Below are 14,766 nucleotides of genomic sequence, written 5' to 3' on the forward strand. Positions count from 1 at the left end.
AAGAAAGAAAGAAAGAAAGAAAGAAAGAAAGAAAGAAAGAAAGAAAGAAAGAAAGAAAAGAAAGATCTGTACAGATATGGTCCAGGGATTGAAAGTTTAAATGATGGGACACCTGGGTGGTTCAGTCTTTAAGTGTCTGCCTTCGGCTCGGATCATGGTCCCGGGGTCCTGGGAATGAGTTCCGCATTGGACTCCTTGCTTGGAGGGGAGCCTCCTTCTCCCTCTGCCTCTACCTGCCACTCCCTCTGCGCTCTCTCTCTGACAAATAAATAAATAAAATCTTAAAAAAAAAGTTTAAATGATCATGATGTAAAAAAAGGGGGGGTTAACATTATGTGGATTGGGTAGAAATGAAAACACAGTACAGCTCGTGAGTGTGACAAATTGTTGAGCAAGATCAATCTATGTAATGGATCTAGAGAAAGTAGTTGCCCAAGATAAGGCAAAGACACAGAGGCCTTTACCTAAGTTCCAGTTTCACATGGATTTTAGTGCCATTTGGATATTGTATGAGGATAGACCGATGAAGAAATTATACGTGAAGAAAAAAAAAAGAGGATCTAAAAATGGAAAAAGAATGCAGTATCACCATTTTATAAATATTAAAGAATAAAAGCTTAACAGAACAGTAGAAATTCAAAGTGTGTGAAAATAATGAAACAGCTCAGTGGAGATATTATCAATAGGACAAATTAATAACAAAAAAGACTTAAAAGGGAAAGAAAGTAAAGATAATTGATTTCATAAACACAGTTGCATTCACAAATGAAAATGACTGTTTGCATAAAGAGTGTGTTCACAAACAAGAAACTGGTATTTGTGAAGTCACTCCTGGAATAGAGTCCTGTGCATGAAAGGAATGAAGGCACAGATTCTTTAAAATATACTTTGTCTACTTTTGGCTGCTGGGACTTGTATTCAGGTTCTCAAGGGGAGAGGGGTTCTTGCAACTATTCAGATTTCTCTGGGTTTTGGGGGTCCCACACCCCATTCTCCTCCCCAGGGAGGTAGAACAACTTTGTAGTTTTTAAGTTAATTCAGACAAATGGTGGAACATTTTAACGACTGGATTTTATTTTCTTCTGATAGCTATTAACTTGACTACTCTCCCCTTTTTGGCATTTAAGACCTCATAAATAGGCACAATTTGTTTCTCAGGCCTCAAAGGAAGAATATTGCTGATACTTTAATTACTTAAGAAGCTCAGTCTCTGGTGGCTGGCACTGAAATCCGTTGGGTCGTCACTGAATTGATCATCCTTTCCCTTCCTTATTTATTTAATCTTTCCCTACCAGTTTGCACCCACTCAACCCCCTTTTCTTTCATTTTTAGGTGCTCTTCTTGAGTGTATTTTTGTGAGTTCATGACCAAATTTTACTTCTTTGGGGGGTCCAACGTTGATGTATTTGCCCCATAAATGTAAGTCTCTGTACCCTTGCAAAATGTTGGACTTACCATTTATTTTTGTATTTTGTTTGTAGTTTTAATCACTGACTCATTTAGGGAGATGCAGCTCTCTTGCATGGTAACCAAGATGGTGACTGTCATGGCTCGTTTGTTAAGACTTAACTGATGCCTGAACTTTCATGTCCGTAAGGTTTTTCATTTTTAGAGGACAATTTAAGTTTGAGTTGGTAGCTGAAACTACTAGGTTCTCATATTACTGGGTTTCAATATTAAATTCTAGATCCTGCTTAATTTCTGGCAGGGTATGACAATGCTTGTTCTTCACCTCCTGTGAGATGACTGAGTATATAGTGTCTTCCAGGGGCTTGTATCAAATGAGAGAGGGTTATCGTTTGAATGATTCTGCTCCTTTGAGTCCTCAATGACTAACAATTTCTACCTTTCATGGGACATAGTCTTCTTCCCAAGCCCAAGCTATTCTTTTCTATATAAGTGATTTTCTTTAACTAAAAAAATTTTTTTTTAAATAAAATTAGACAGAGTGGGGCATCAGCTTAGGTAAGAAATCGAGTGATATAAAGGTGCCTGGTGTGCTGAGAGCCCAAAGATGATATTGAGGCAGCCTTAGCCTCTGCTACACACTTTATCTTATTGTGTACAACTGTGAGCATCCAGATTTTTTAGAACACTCGTATGGATTTTTGTTTGTTTGTTGTCTGTGTGGCTTTTAGCCAATTTTGGTCCAGTAAACCTCTGAGACTGGTGTGTCTGAGCTCTACCTTTCTCTTCAGGGTCCCAGGATCCACCTAAGGGTTACTGACCAGAAACCTCCCTCTTAATGCCCCCCAAATGGGCTGGAATTCCCCTCTGCCACAAACCAACTGACAGCAACTGAGGAGAACAGGGCAAGAGGAAGGTTAGAAGTTACCAAGCATGACAAGGGGTGCTCTGCTGGAGAACTGCCCACAGGTTTCTTGGTATCAGTCAACTGGAGCTAAAAAAAAAAAAGAAACAGCTTCATTACCCCACTGCCACATCCTCAAATCTGAGGTCCTTATCAGGGAATTACAGCTGAGTGTCTTCCCTATGATTTCAACATCACAGACCTTTTAGTTTTGTTTAACCTTTAAGAAGAAACATTCATTTGCTTGGGGCTTATATCAAGTCCAAATGCCCAGAAATACCTTACTCCTTGTTCCATACCCTTCAGCGCTCTACAATGAGGAAATGGGCACAGATCCCTAAGACATTTATTTATTCAGCAAATATTTAGTGAGCCTCTGCTATGTGTCAGGCATTACTTAACTCTGGGGATTCTTACAAAGCTATTTTTCTTCTCACTGGTTGTCACTTATGGTTACTTTTCTTCACTTCACTCTCTTGCTCCTCTTCCACTGCTCTTGACTCTCCTCAGTCTCCTTGAGACCTGAGTCCTAAACTACTACTCTGGTGAGTACAGGATTCAGATACTCCTTGCTATATTTGGGGGTTACAAAAAGAGTGTGTCACAAGTATAACATATGCTCTTTTCTGTGCCTTCAGTTTTCATAATTTAATGTGCTCCTGAAAGACGAAAGAGTTTCTGTTCCTGTGTCAACCATGCATTTGCCACATAATAGAAATCTGCACAGGGGCAGATTTCTATTCTTGATTCTAAAGCTGGTGGCACAGACATAAATCCATCACAGATCCAGTCATCCAAAAGATACTTTAGTCCCAGCTCTGAGCCTCAGAATCTCAAAGAAACTAGGAAACAATTAATATTGTCTTGAGCCCTGGGGCCAGTCAATGGCCTAGTTATACTACTTTCAAATCCATTCCTGACCCTTACTTGCTTTGCTCTGGATCCATCCACACTAATATAGAGAAATGACTGAAGAAAGAAAGAAAGAAAGAAAAGAAAGAAAGAAAAAAAGAAGAAAGAATATTCCCTACAGAAGAATTCCAAATAATGCATGTAGATATCCTCCACTCTAAAAGGCAAAACAGCCTCCTCCCATCCCCTTTGGTGTTGAGTGTGGGCTGGAGTTAGTGACTGGCTTCCAAAGAATATGGAGAGGGAAAAATAGCAACTTTACAGTGGAGGGATGTGGCAGGCATCACTTTAACCAAGTGATCAAGATTAACATCACCAGTCATGTCATGTGGATATTATACACTCTCTGATATGATGTGATGAGATGGGCACTTCATCTCTGTGGTATTCTTTCCAAAAATCCATAACCTTAGTCTAATCATGAGAAAAACAGGAGACAAACCCAATTTGAGGGACATTCTATAAATACCTAACCAGTACTCCTCCCCAGGTCATGAAAAACAAGGAAAGACGAAGAAACTAATAACACAATATATTATCCTGGGTTGGATCCTGGAATAGACAAAGGTCATTAATGAGAGAATCTGGTGAAATATGAGTCTAGAGTTTAGCTAATAGTAATGTACAAATGTTGGTTTCTTAGTTTTTAACAAGGGGAAAAAATTGGGAGGGGTATGACAACTTTTCTGTAAATCTAAAATTATTCCAAAACAACAAGTTTATGTAAAAAGTTTTCTAGCAACACTGATTAAGAGGAAAAAGCACAAATTTTCAATATCAGGAAAGTAAATAAGAATATTGCTACAGATCCTACAACATTTAAAAGATTATAAGATGACATAACTATCTTTGTGCAATAAATGTAATGATTTAGGTAAAATTAACAAAGTCCCTGAAAAATACAAGTAAACTGATACAGAAGAAAGAAAAAATCTGAATAGTCCTATAAATTAAATCTGTAATTAAAATCATCCCAAAAAGAAAATTCCATGTCTAGATGGCTTCACTAGTGAGTTACTCAAAATAGTTAGGAAAGACATAATATAAATATTGTTCAAATACTTTCAAAGAGTAAAAGAAAAGGGAATTCTTTCCAATCTGTTTTATGATGCTAAGATAATCCTGATACAAAAAAGAAAAATTACATAACATTACACAAAATTATTTTTTTAAAGATTTATTTGAGAGAGAGTGTGCACATGCAAGGGAGCGGGGGGAGGGGCAGAGGGAGAGGATCTTCAGGCAGACTCCCTGCTGAGCGCAGAGCCCAATGGGAGAATGGGGGGCTCAATCTCATGACCCATGAGATCATGCCCCGAGCTGAAACCAAGGGTTGGACACTCGACCCACCGAGCCACCCAGGCACCCTCACAAAAGAAAATTATTAACCAATAAATATCTTTCATGAACCTAGATATAAGTATCCAAATCAAAATCAAATCCAGCAATAGACCAAAAAATTATATCACATCTTGCTCAGTAATGCCACGTTTATTTCAGGAATTCAAGATTAGTATAACAGTTGAAATCAATCAATGTAAATTTTACATTAAAGATTAAAGGAGAGGGGTGGCCTGGGTGGCTCAGTCGGTTGAGCATCTGCGGTCAGCTCAGGTCATGATCCCGGAGTCCTGGGATCAAGCCCCACATTGGGCTTTCTGCTTGGTGGGGAGTCTGCTTCTCCCTCTACCCCTCACCCTGCTCAAGCTCTCTCTCTCAAATAAATAAATGGAATCTTTAAATAAGTAAGTAAATAAGCATTAAAGGAGAATAACCATGTAATCATCTCAATATGCAAAAAAGTATTTGACAGAATTCAATACCTGTTAATGACAAAATACTCGGCAAACGATTAACAGAAAGAAACCCTGTTAATCTAATTACCCACACAAAGCCTGTAGGTGTCATCATGCTTAATGCTTAAATATTGAACACTTTCCTCCTGACATCAGAAACATGATTGATTGGTGGTGCTGTCACCACCAATATTCAATGATGTACCAGAGGTTGTAGCAATTATTATACAGCAAAAGAACAGAGGCATAAAAATGAGAAATAAATAAAACTGTCATTATTCACAGATGATATGACAATATACACAGAAAATCTAAAAGAATCTGCAAATAAACTATTAGAATTCATAAATGAATTAAGTAAAACTGCTAGATAGAAAATCAATATGCAAAAACCAACTGCATTTTTATATGCTCTACAATCAGTTAGAAAATGAAAATCTTAAAAATGGAACTTATAACATAAAAATGCCAAACACTTAGAAATAAATTTAATGAAGGATGTACAAGAGCCCTATATGAAAACCTACAAAACATTGCTAAGAGAAATTAAAGACAATATATCAATGGAGAAATATACCATGTTCATGGATTGGAAGACTCATATTGCTAAGATGCTGCATCTCACCAAATTGATCTATAGATTCAATGCAATCCCAATCAAAATCCCAGCAAGATTTTTTTTTTAGAAATTGATGGAAAGATTCCAAAATTTCCAACAGAAATGCAAAAGACTTAGAAGAGTCAAGATATATTCAAGAAGAGCAAAGCTGGAGGAGTTACACTACCAGATTTCAAGGCTTAGTATAAAGCTACAATTAGTCAACACTGCATTGTATGGGGGTAAGACAAGCAAATACATTCATAGAAAAGATTATAGAATTCAGAAATAAACTTAACACATATACTGTCACTTGATGTATAACAAGGGCACCACTGTAATTCAGTGGGGGAAAAGGTGGTCTTATCAATAAGTGGGACTAGAGCAACTGGATATTCTCACAGAAAAAAAAAAGATCCTCTATCTCATATCATCTATAACATTTCATTTGAAATAGATCATAGACCCAAACGTTAAAACTAAAACAAGAAAATTTCTAAAAGAAATGAGAGCATACCATTATGACTTTGGGGTAGGCAAAGATTTTTTAGGCAGAACATACAAGGCAATACACAAAAGAAAAAAAACATGCCTTAGATTGATTAAAATTAAGATTGGATATCAAAGAAACACTATTGAGTGAAAATCAAGCCTTATACTAGAGATTTTCACAATATGTATAGCCAACAAAGGATTCATTATCAGAATATACAAAGAACCTCTACAAATCAATAAGAAAAAAACCCCAACAATCTAATTCTTTTAATGGGCAAAAGACACAAACAAGATTTCACCAAAGAGGATATCCAAATGGACAAATAAGCACATAAAAAGATGCTCAAATAAAGTACAATTAAATCCACAATAATTTACTAAGACTCATTCATTACAATGACTCAAATTTTTAAGAGACTAGTAATACCAACTGTTTATGAGTAGATGAAACAATTGAACTCTATCCTGGTGGAAATGCAGGATAACTTTGGGAAATAGTAGGATCATATGTACTTATGCTAATTTTAGGCCTATCCTACAACCCAGCAATTCCATTCCTAGTATACATCCAAGGAAAATCTCCATCAAAAGACATGTGTAAGGACATTTCTAGCAGTTTTATCCATAATAACTAAACACTGGCAACAAACTAAAAGTTCATCCATAGAGGGCTGGATGACCCAGTTGTGATATATTCATAGAATGGAATGCCACACAGAGATATAGAAGTGTGAATTACTGTTACATACTACAGTGGATGAATCTTCCCACCCTACATTGACCAAAGAAACTGGATGCCAAAGAAGGCATTCTGTTTGATTCAATTATGTTCAAGAAAGATGAAAACAATCTATGGAGGTAGCTGTCAGGGTAGTTGTAATCATTGAGGGGGTTGGGTATTGACAAGGAAGGGGCATAAAGGAGTCTCCTGGAGTGCTGGAGATGTGCTATATCTCCATTTTGGTGGTATTACATAGGTGTATATATGAAAATATTCACTGAACTGCACATTTAAAATTGATGCGCTTGGGGTACACTACTGGTTCAGTCGGTAGAGGATGCGACTCTTGATCTCAGGGCTGTGAGTTCAAGCCCCATGTTGGGTGTAGAGATTACTTAAAATCCTTTTTTTAAAAGATTTTATTTATTTATTTGTCAGAGAGAGAGAGCACAAGCAAGGGGAGCAGAAGGCAGAGGGAGAAGCAGGCTCCCCACTGGGTAAGGAGCCCAATGTAGGACTTGCTCCCAGGAGCCTGGGATCATGAACTGAGCCAAAGACAGACACTTAACTGACTGAGCCACCCAAGATTACTTAAAATCCTTAAAAAAGGGGGCTCCTGGGTGGCTCAGTTGGTTAAGCGACTGCCTTCAGCTTGGGTCATGATCCTGGAGTCCCGGGATCCAGTCCTACATTGGGCTCCTGGCTCAGTGTGGAGCCTGCTTCTCCCTCTGACCCTCTCCCCTCTCATGCTGTTTGTTTCTCTCTCTGTCTCTCAAATAAATAAAATCTTAAAAAAAAATCCCTAAAAAAATTGACACACTTTGCTACACTTCAATAACATAAAAGAACTATGGAACAACAATAGTAACCAATCTAGACAATAATAATAATGTAGACAACAGATAATAGAAGTCAGGACCAATGTAGTGGATGTGGAGATGGATGTTTGGGCAGGTGGGGAGGGCAGGGTGGTAACTTCTGAGTTGACTCTTCAGGACCTAGTAGTATCAATAGTGGCATCAACTCCTTAGAAAGAAAGAAAAGTGTAAAAATAGCCATCTCATAATGACTAAAGACATTTCTTTTCAATTGTATCTTGTATCTTAAAGTTGACTTCTGCTTTAAATGTTTGTTATAAATATTTTTTTCAAAAAGTGAATTGCCATATGTTACAACCCAGCTTAGGAAAAGTTGCCAAGGGGCTTATTAATTACCTAACACACACACACACACACACACACACACACACACACACATGCAACAACCTGAGAAAAAACAAAAACAAAAAAAGAGCTGTGGGAATCAGGCCTGTGAATAACAGAGCTTTCTCCGGCAGGTGGTGAATGAGTGGCATTAAGTATGGAGGTGACTGACTGTACTTTTCCCTCGTGGAAGAAGGAAAGAGATGCAGATATGTTTGTGGAGAGGATTTTTTTCCAAAGCAGGATGTAAACAAAATATATTGAACCAACCTAAGGCAACTGGGCTGTTTATAATTATTAGGATTGATTTGATATGTAACAGATGAAGTTCCTACAATAACAAGTTGCAGCCCAAATTTGGCCACAAACACATAATATTCATTATCTAGCAGGTATAAAAACAGTCTTAAAATTAGCTTCGTGGACTTGCTGAGGCCTCAGGGCTCTGTCCCCTTAAGTACTCCGTTTTACTGGAAACAAGGCATTCTGTATCCAGGTCACACCACAGGCTTTGTTAATGAGCATAATGGATGTTAGAAATTTTTGACTGCTGAAATTAGTAGTGTGCCAACGTGTGTGGGTTCTCTGGAAATCCTGAAGAGCGTCTCGGCCATTGCATGGTCAGGATCACAGGCCGGTAGCCCAGACCCCAGAGAATGGTACTCTGGGCTTGTCTCCTAAGTGGTCCTGTGATCCAGAAGAGTCCTGGCCTTTTGAGTTTGACAAGATGGTAGCTGAATCCTCACGGAAGAATAATATTTCGCTTGTTTCAAGTGAAATGGAGTACTTAAAGGGACAGAGCCCTGGGGCTTCATCAAGTCCTCTTTTTAGAAGTTGTAAACATTGGGGATATGGGGGGAATGTAGAAATCACAGCTACAAGGACAGGTGAGTTCTAAAAGAGCCTATTGGATGGATTATTGAAACCAGTGTTCAAATCCTACCTCTGCCACTCACATGATGCTCGGTTGCTTACTATTTACTTCACTCTGCCTTAGTTTCTTAATCTGTATAATACACACAGAAATTCCTTGGTGAGGAAATTCTCTGAAAGGAAATCCAAACCCAGCAGATTCAAGCGTCTGACATTGGCACACTCCTGCCCCCTGGTGGTTATTTTTTAGAACTATGTGGGTTGTGGTAAGGGCACAAATAAAATGTGGAAACTCTAAAAACAAAAATCATGAGATGCCTTCCTTGTAGTGCACACTAGCTTCTTGATTGTTAATTTTCTTGCTCCTCAGTGTTTTTTCCCTCCTACTCTAGTCCAAACACACACTGCAGGAAATTTCCGGAGTCATCCAATTACCCCAGAGGAACTGTAGTCTATTTGTTTGCATTTGTATATTTCCTTCTCCTCCAGACCTCAAGGATGTGTGGAGCATAGCCATGTCTTTGTGTCATTAGCATGGCCTTTTTAGGAGGTGTGACCACAGAGTCAAACAAAACTATGGGAGATATACAGAATCCACCAGGAGATCATTTAAATATGTAAAACTATTGTAGCCCTAGCAGGTAGAGAGAATATGAAAAAAATTCAAGATTGAATGAAGCAGTAAATTGGATTTAATTAAGAAGTGAAGCAATTGAGTTATGGAACTTTACCCATCCTAATTAGGTGACTAAGTGGAAAGAAGTTCAAGAATTATCAGGGCTTTTAATTGGACTCAACGGAACGGGATTCCCAATCCAACCCCATTGGTAGAAAAAATTTCTTTCTTAAAAAATATGCATTGTTCCTGCTTTTCATGACTGTGAATGTGAGTTTGGAGTTGGAGAAAAGACGGGAAGCAGACAGAAGGGAAAAGAGTAGGAGGAAGATCTCAGAAAATCGGGTGGGGTGCTAGAAGGCATGAGAGCAAAGAGCTTGGCCCCCTTGCCTCTCGGTTGACCAGGGCTCCTGTTCTGTCATCCCACCTGGATACCCCTTGGCAGGTGCTGGTTGGAGCCCCATTACTACCCTAAACATCAGGATCTTTTATCGACTAGACTTTCTTCCGCTGAGGTGGACTCGGGCCTAGCCCTGGATGAGGTTGTAATGTGGCGGAGGTATCTGGGTATGATTCAAGAGTCCTGGAAGGAGAATTATGAGTTTTGGGCTCCAGCTCTAATAATTTGCCAAGCCACAACCTCCTGGAGCCTTGATTTCTTTATCTGTAAAATGAATGTATCTTTTCTCTCTAGCTCATAAGTTGTAAAGATCAAATGTGTAAAATACATGGGCAAGTTCTTATCACTGTCAAGCAGTGGCATTAAAAGCTAGTATGTGATAATCTGCTGCCTCCAGCCTCCCCAGTTCAACTTGGCGCTCTCAGATTCTCCTTCCTGTCTGTTTTTCCCCTTCCCCTGTCATGACCAGCTCTGTATATATAATTGCTATCCACACCTAAATAGTATTAAATCAGAGATTTATACAATTAAATCTGACATGGTTATAGCTTGTTCAGAAATATTTGCATATTAAACCTTATCTCTGTTTGAGTAGTAAAAACATTTAGCTCTTGTTCAAGAAATGTTAGCCAACAGTTTGTGGTAGGCAAGAGAAGCAAGACTATCCTGTGCTCTGAAATCACTTATTTTATGCCTGAATTATCCTATGTAAGCTGGAATTCAGAATGAATCTTTGGATCAGTATTTTTTTTCTTTTTTGGAACAATATTTTAAAAGGACAGCTTTAGAGAACCTAAATTCCATTTTTTTCTATGCATATAGTTTGTTTTTTAGTTAGGATCCTATTACACATACAGTTAATGGTCCATTGAGAAATGTACTAGTGAGAGGGTTTAGTGCACAAATTCTGGAGCCAGCTGACCTCAGTTCAAATCCCAGCTCTTCTACTTATTAGTAGGCCATTGAAATGCTGTGTCTCAGTTTCTTTATCTGTAAAATGGGGGACATTAATAATACCTACCTCCATAGATTTATGGGAAAGATTAAATACGTTAATAGGTCTAAAACAGTGTCTGGTACTTGGTAAGCATTAGCTAGTATTTATTCTAATTACAAGTAAAAAATCTCAAACCATTCAGAAATTCGATTTTAAAAATTAAAAAGCCCACCTAAACTCCCAAGCTCCCCACCTCCCACATTAACCTTCCTCCCCTCTTCACAGGCAACTGTTAACAGTTCCCTTGTGATCATCCTTCAAGAGTTTTTACTGATACATTTTTCAAATCATGGGATTATAATATGCTCACCTTGGCAGCTTGTTTTTCTCATTTAACTGTGTAACTAAGAGACTTTTCCAGGTCACTACATCCAGCCCCACCTCCTTTTTCCTATGCGCATCACAATATGCCACAGCATGGACAACTCTACAATTTATTTAACCAATGTCTTTTTTTTTTGGCAGCCCGAACAGGGACATGAATAACCACGTTCATGAATAACATGAATAACATCTTATTGATGGATGCTCGGGTTGCTGCCATTTTTCCACTATCAGGCTCACTTTTGACACATTCTTTTCTTTTTGTAATTCAAAACCATCCAGCTGAAGCCCAGCAGGACTTCCGCATTTCAACACAGGAGCTCATTTCCTATTGAACAAAGCTTCTTCCTCAGATCCGCTCTTTCCACACCCTGCACGGGTGGGGGCTTTTCCACAGAAAGAAGAAGTGGAAGTCTCTCTCCTGGGCCTTAGGAGGAAGCACGCTCATTCCCTCGATGGAGATGCCTGGCCCACACAGCACCGCTGCCCCTGGGGCTCCTCAATAGCTTAGCAAGCTGATACAACACAATTACCATCACTTGGCCTGCCGTCCGTTGACTGCACTTTGTATGTTGTAACAATTCTGGCCACAGACAGGATGCCTTCCCATAACAATGCCTCACCGCTTAGTCGAAGCAACGTGTGGGCCAGGGTGGGCCTGTCTACTCAGCGTCATCCCAACATAAGTGTCTGTTTTCAGGGGTCTTTGGCTATTGGTTTACTTGTCGGGAATACTCTTTCCAATCCACTCTAGATTTTTTTTTTTTTTGAGAGAGTGAGCCAGCAAGCGCACACATGTGCAAATGAGCAGGGGTGAGTGGGTGGGGGTAGAGGCAGAGGGAGAAGCAGGCACCCTGCTGAGCAGGGAGCCTGATGTGGGACTGGATCCCAGGACTCCGGGATCATGACCTGTGCGGAAGGCAGATGCTTAACCCACTGAGCCACCCAGGCGCCCCTCCAATCCACTCTAAACAGACCAATCTCCCTTTGAGGATGAACTGAAATCTGATCCCTGTTTTGAAGCTTTCCCAGTTGCTCCAGCCTACACTAATCCTTCCCTTCTCTGAATCTCTTCAGCAAGAAGGCCTTCTGAGTGTATAGCACCTTGTGAAGGGGAACCCGTGGGCCACAGACAAATGGCTGAAGGACCAGGGGTTGTGGGAAGGTTCCAAATAGAAGGCCACATCTCATAGAAATCATGTTATTACAAGAGGAGAGACCAATAAGCGGAGAGACACTTCGGAATTTATTGGAGTTAATATGAACCAAAGGGAATCATAGATTAGAAACAGGAACATCTACAACTAAAAAGAAGGAAAGCAAGTCTCGAGAAGTGTTTCTCAAAGAGCCGTCTGGGGGATTTGTTAGAAATGCAAATTCTCAGGCCCACCCCAGACCTACTGAATCAGAAACTCTAAGGGTGGGTGGGGTCCAGTAATCCATGTTTTAATTAAACCTTCCGAGTGAGTCTGCCGTACATGGAAGTTTGAGAACCCCTGGTAGCAAAGAAGAGACTTCTGTGATCCAAAGTCCGGTGAGTTGTAAGGTAAGTAAAGAGGACTCTAGGTGCTGCCATGCTCCCACCACTGTCAGCAGCTGCATTCTGGATCCTGTGGTGGGAAGTGAAGGAACAGATCCAAGAAACACATGGTCCTTCATTTTAAGGGAAGACAGGATTCATAAGCTGGGAATCGTCATGCAAGGTAAGATGGGGCTCAGTGCAAAGAGAGTGATAGACCCCAATGGTTCCCAAACAGAGTCCCTTGGGAGAAGCTTGTTAGAAACACAGGTTCCTAGATCCCACCCTGCAAGATTCTGATTGAATACGTCTGTGGAGTTACTGGGTCTAGACTTTTAAAAAGCTGCTCAACTTTTTTGAATCCTGGTTTGGGAAACCTTGGTATAAACACTAGTAATGAGGAGGTTGTGAGTCGGGAGGAGAGAGCTCAAGCCTGGAGCAGCGGGGGAAACCCCAGTGAGCAGAAAGAAATCCTCCTACCTGTCGAGCTCCCTTCCAAGGGCTGTGCTGGTCCAGTCATGTCTCCTGGAGGCCTGCTGGACAGGAGAAATACAGATGTCCAAGGGCTAGAGTTCTGACTGCAACTTGGCCCCATGATTTCTCTCCCCCTTGGATGGAGGGGGAAGCCTGATCTGCCGGAGGTGGAGATTGATGGAGGAGGGAGGACAGGAGGAACGCCTGCATGAGGAGGCAAACCAAATCGGAAAGGGGGCATGTGAGGCAAAGTTTAAAGGTTAATGCTAGGTATCCGGCACACTGTCAGGACTTACAGACTAAGGGCTGCTAACCAAAAGACGAAGACCGCGTTGTTTTTTTGTTTTAAGGGAAGGGAAGGACCATTTAGAAAGCTCCAGAGGTGACTGAGCTCAGACAAAGCTGAGACTTATGTAGACTCTGTTCTAGAGTGCTCTCTGACCAGTCATGGGCCTAAGAGATGAGTGTTGTGTCACCATCCGAGTTGGTGAGAAAGCCCTCATCTCCAATGGTTTTCAAAATTTGATTTAACAGCAGAGCCCATGACAAATACCTCAAGTAGAACTCTGAAATGGGGAAAACTTAAAAACATAAGAACTGAGCTGCTGTGATTAAAGTAGGGGTCCCATTTCCACCACCCGAGTCTCCTTCCTTCCTATCACTCTGGAACCATTACCATTCCCCATCCCCACCCTGGCTCCCTAGGATGCCGCTCCATAGAAAGCAGTTTGAAAAACACTGATCCACTTAACCTCCCAACCACTGCCTTCCTAGATTGCTTTCAGGGACAGTTAGGTCATTACTAAACAGAAGTCATCCTTCCTTTTGCTGGAAACTTTAATCCTCAGAAAGTTACTCCTTTTATTGAGGTGAGATCTGCTCCTTAAACGTCTACCCACTGTGCCTAGAGTTGCCCTCTGGAAATACTGCTACATTCTTCCATACAAAAAGTCTTTAAATAATATGCATTAAGAGCAATCTTCTCTTTTCCAGGCAAAACCCCAGCATGTCTCCCCATACTTTCTCATGTGGCATGGTCCAGTTTGTCAATGTCCCTTTTAAAATGAGCCTCCTGAAAGAGAATGTGGCTCCAGACAGGATCTGGCCAAGGCATACAATGGGCCATTCCTTCCCTTGATCTGGACATTAAATCTCAATTAGTGTGGCATGGGATTACATTAGCTTCCTTGGCAGCCACTCTGCAGTCTGTTCGTACTGAACCTACTGTCAGTTAAAACCCCTCTGTCTCACACTAATTGCTGTTAAGTGAATTCTTTCCCAGCCTGTGCTTCTGCAGTTCATATTTCTTAATGGAAGCTCTGGATCTCCGTAATAGTTCATCCTATTGGCTTTAGAGCAGTCATTCAAAATATTATAAAATCTTGCTTCTGTTCTTCAGTGAGCTATTACTGCCCAGCCTCAGTTGCCTTGAATTTTAGTGTTCCTTCTGTACATCTGAAAGTACAAATGTACACCACTAACATATATTTGGAGCTTATGAGAGCACTAGAGGCAAGAGCCTTTTTTT

This window comes from Callorhinus ursinus, unplaced genomic scaffold, assembly GCF_003265705.2.
Source record: "Callorhinus ursinus isolate GAN/ISIS: 27379988/994484 unplaced genomic scaffold, GSC_fseal_2.0 scaffold1, whole genome shotgun sequence".
NCBI lineage: Eukaryota > Metazoa > Chordata > Mammalia > Carnivora > Otariidae > Callorhinus > Callorhinus ursinus.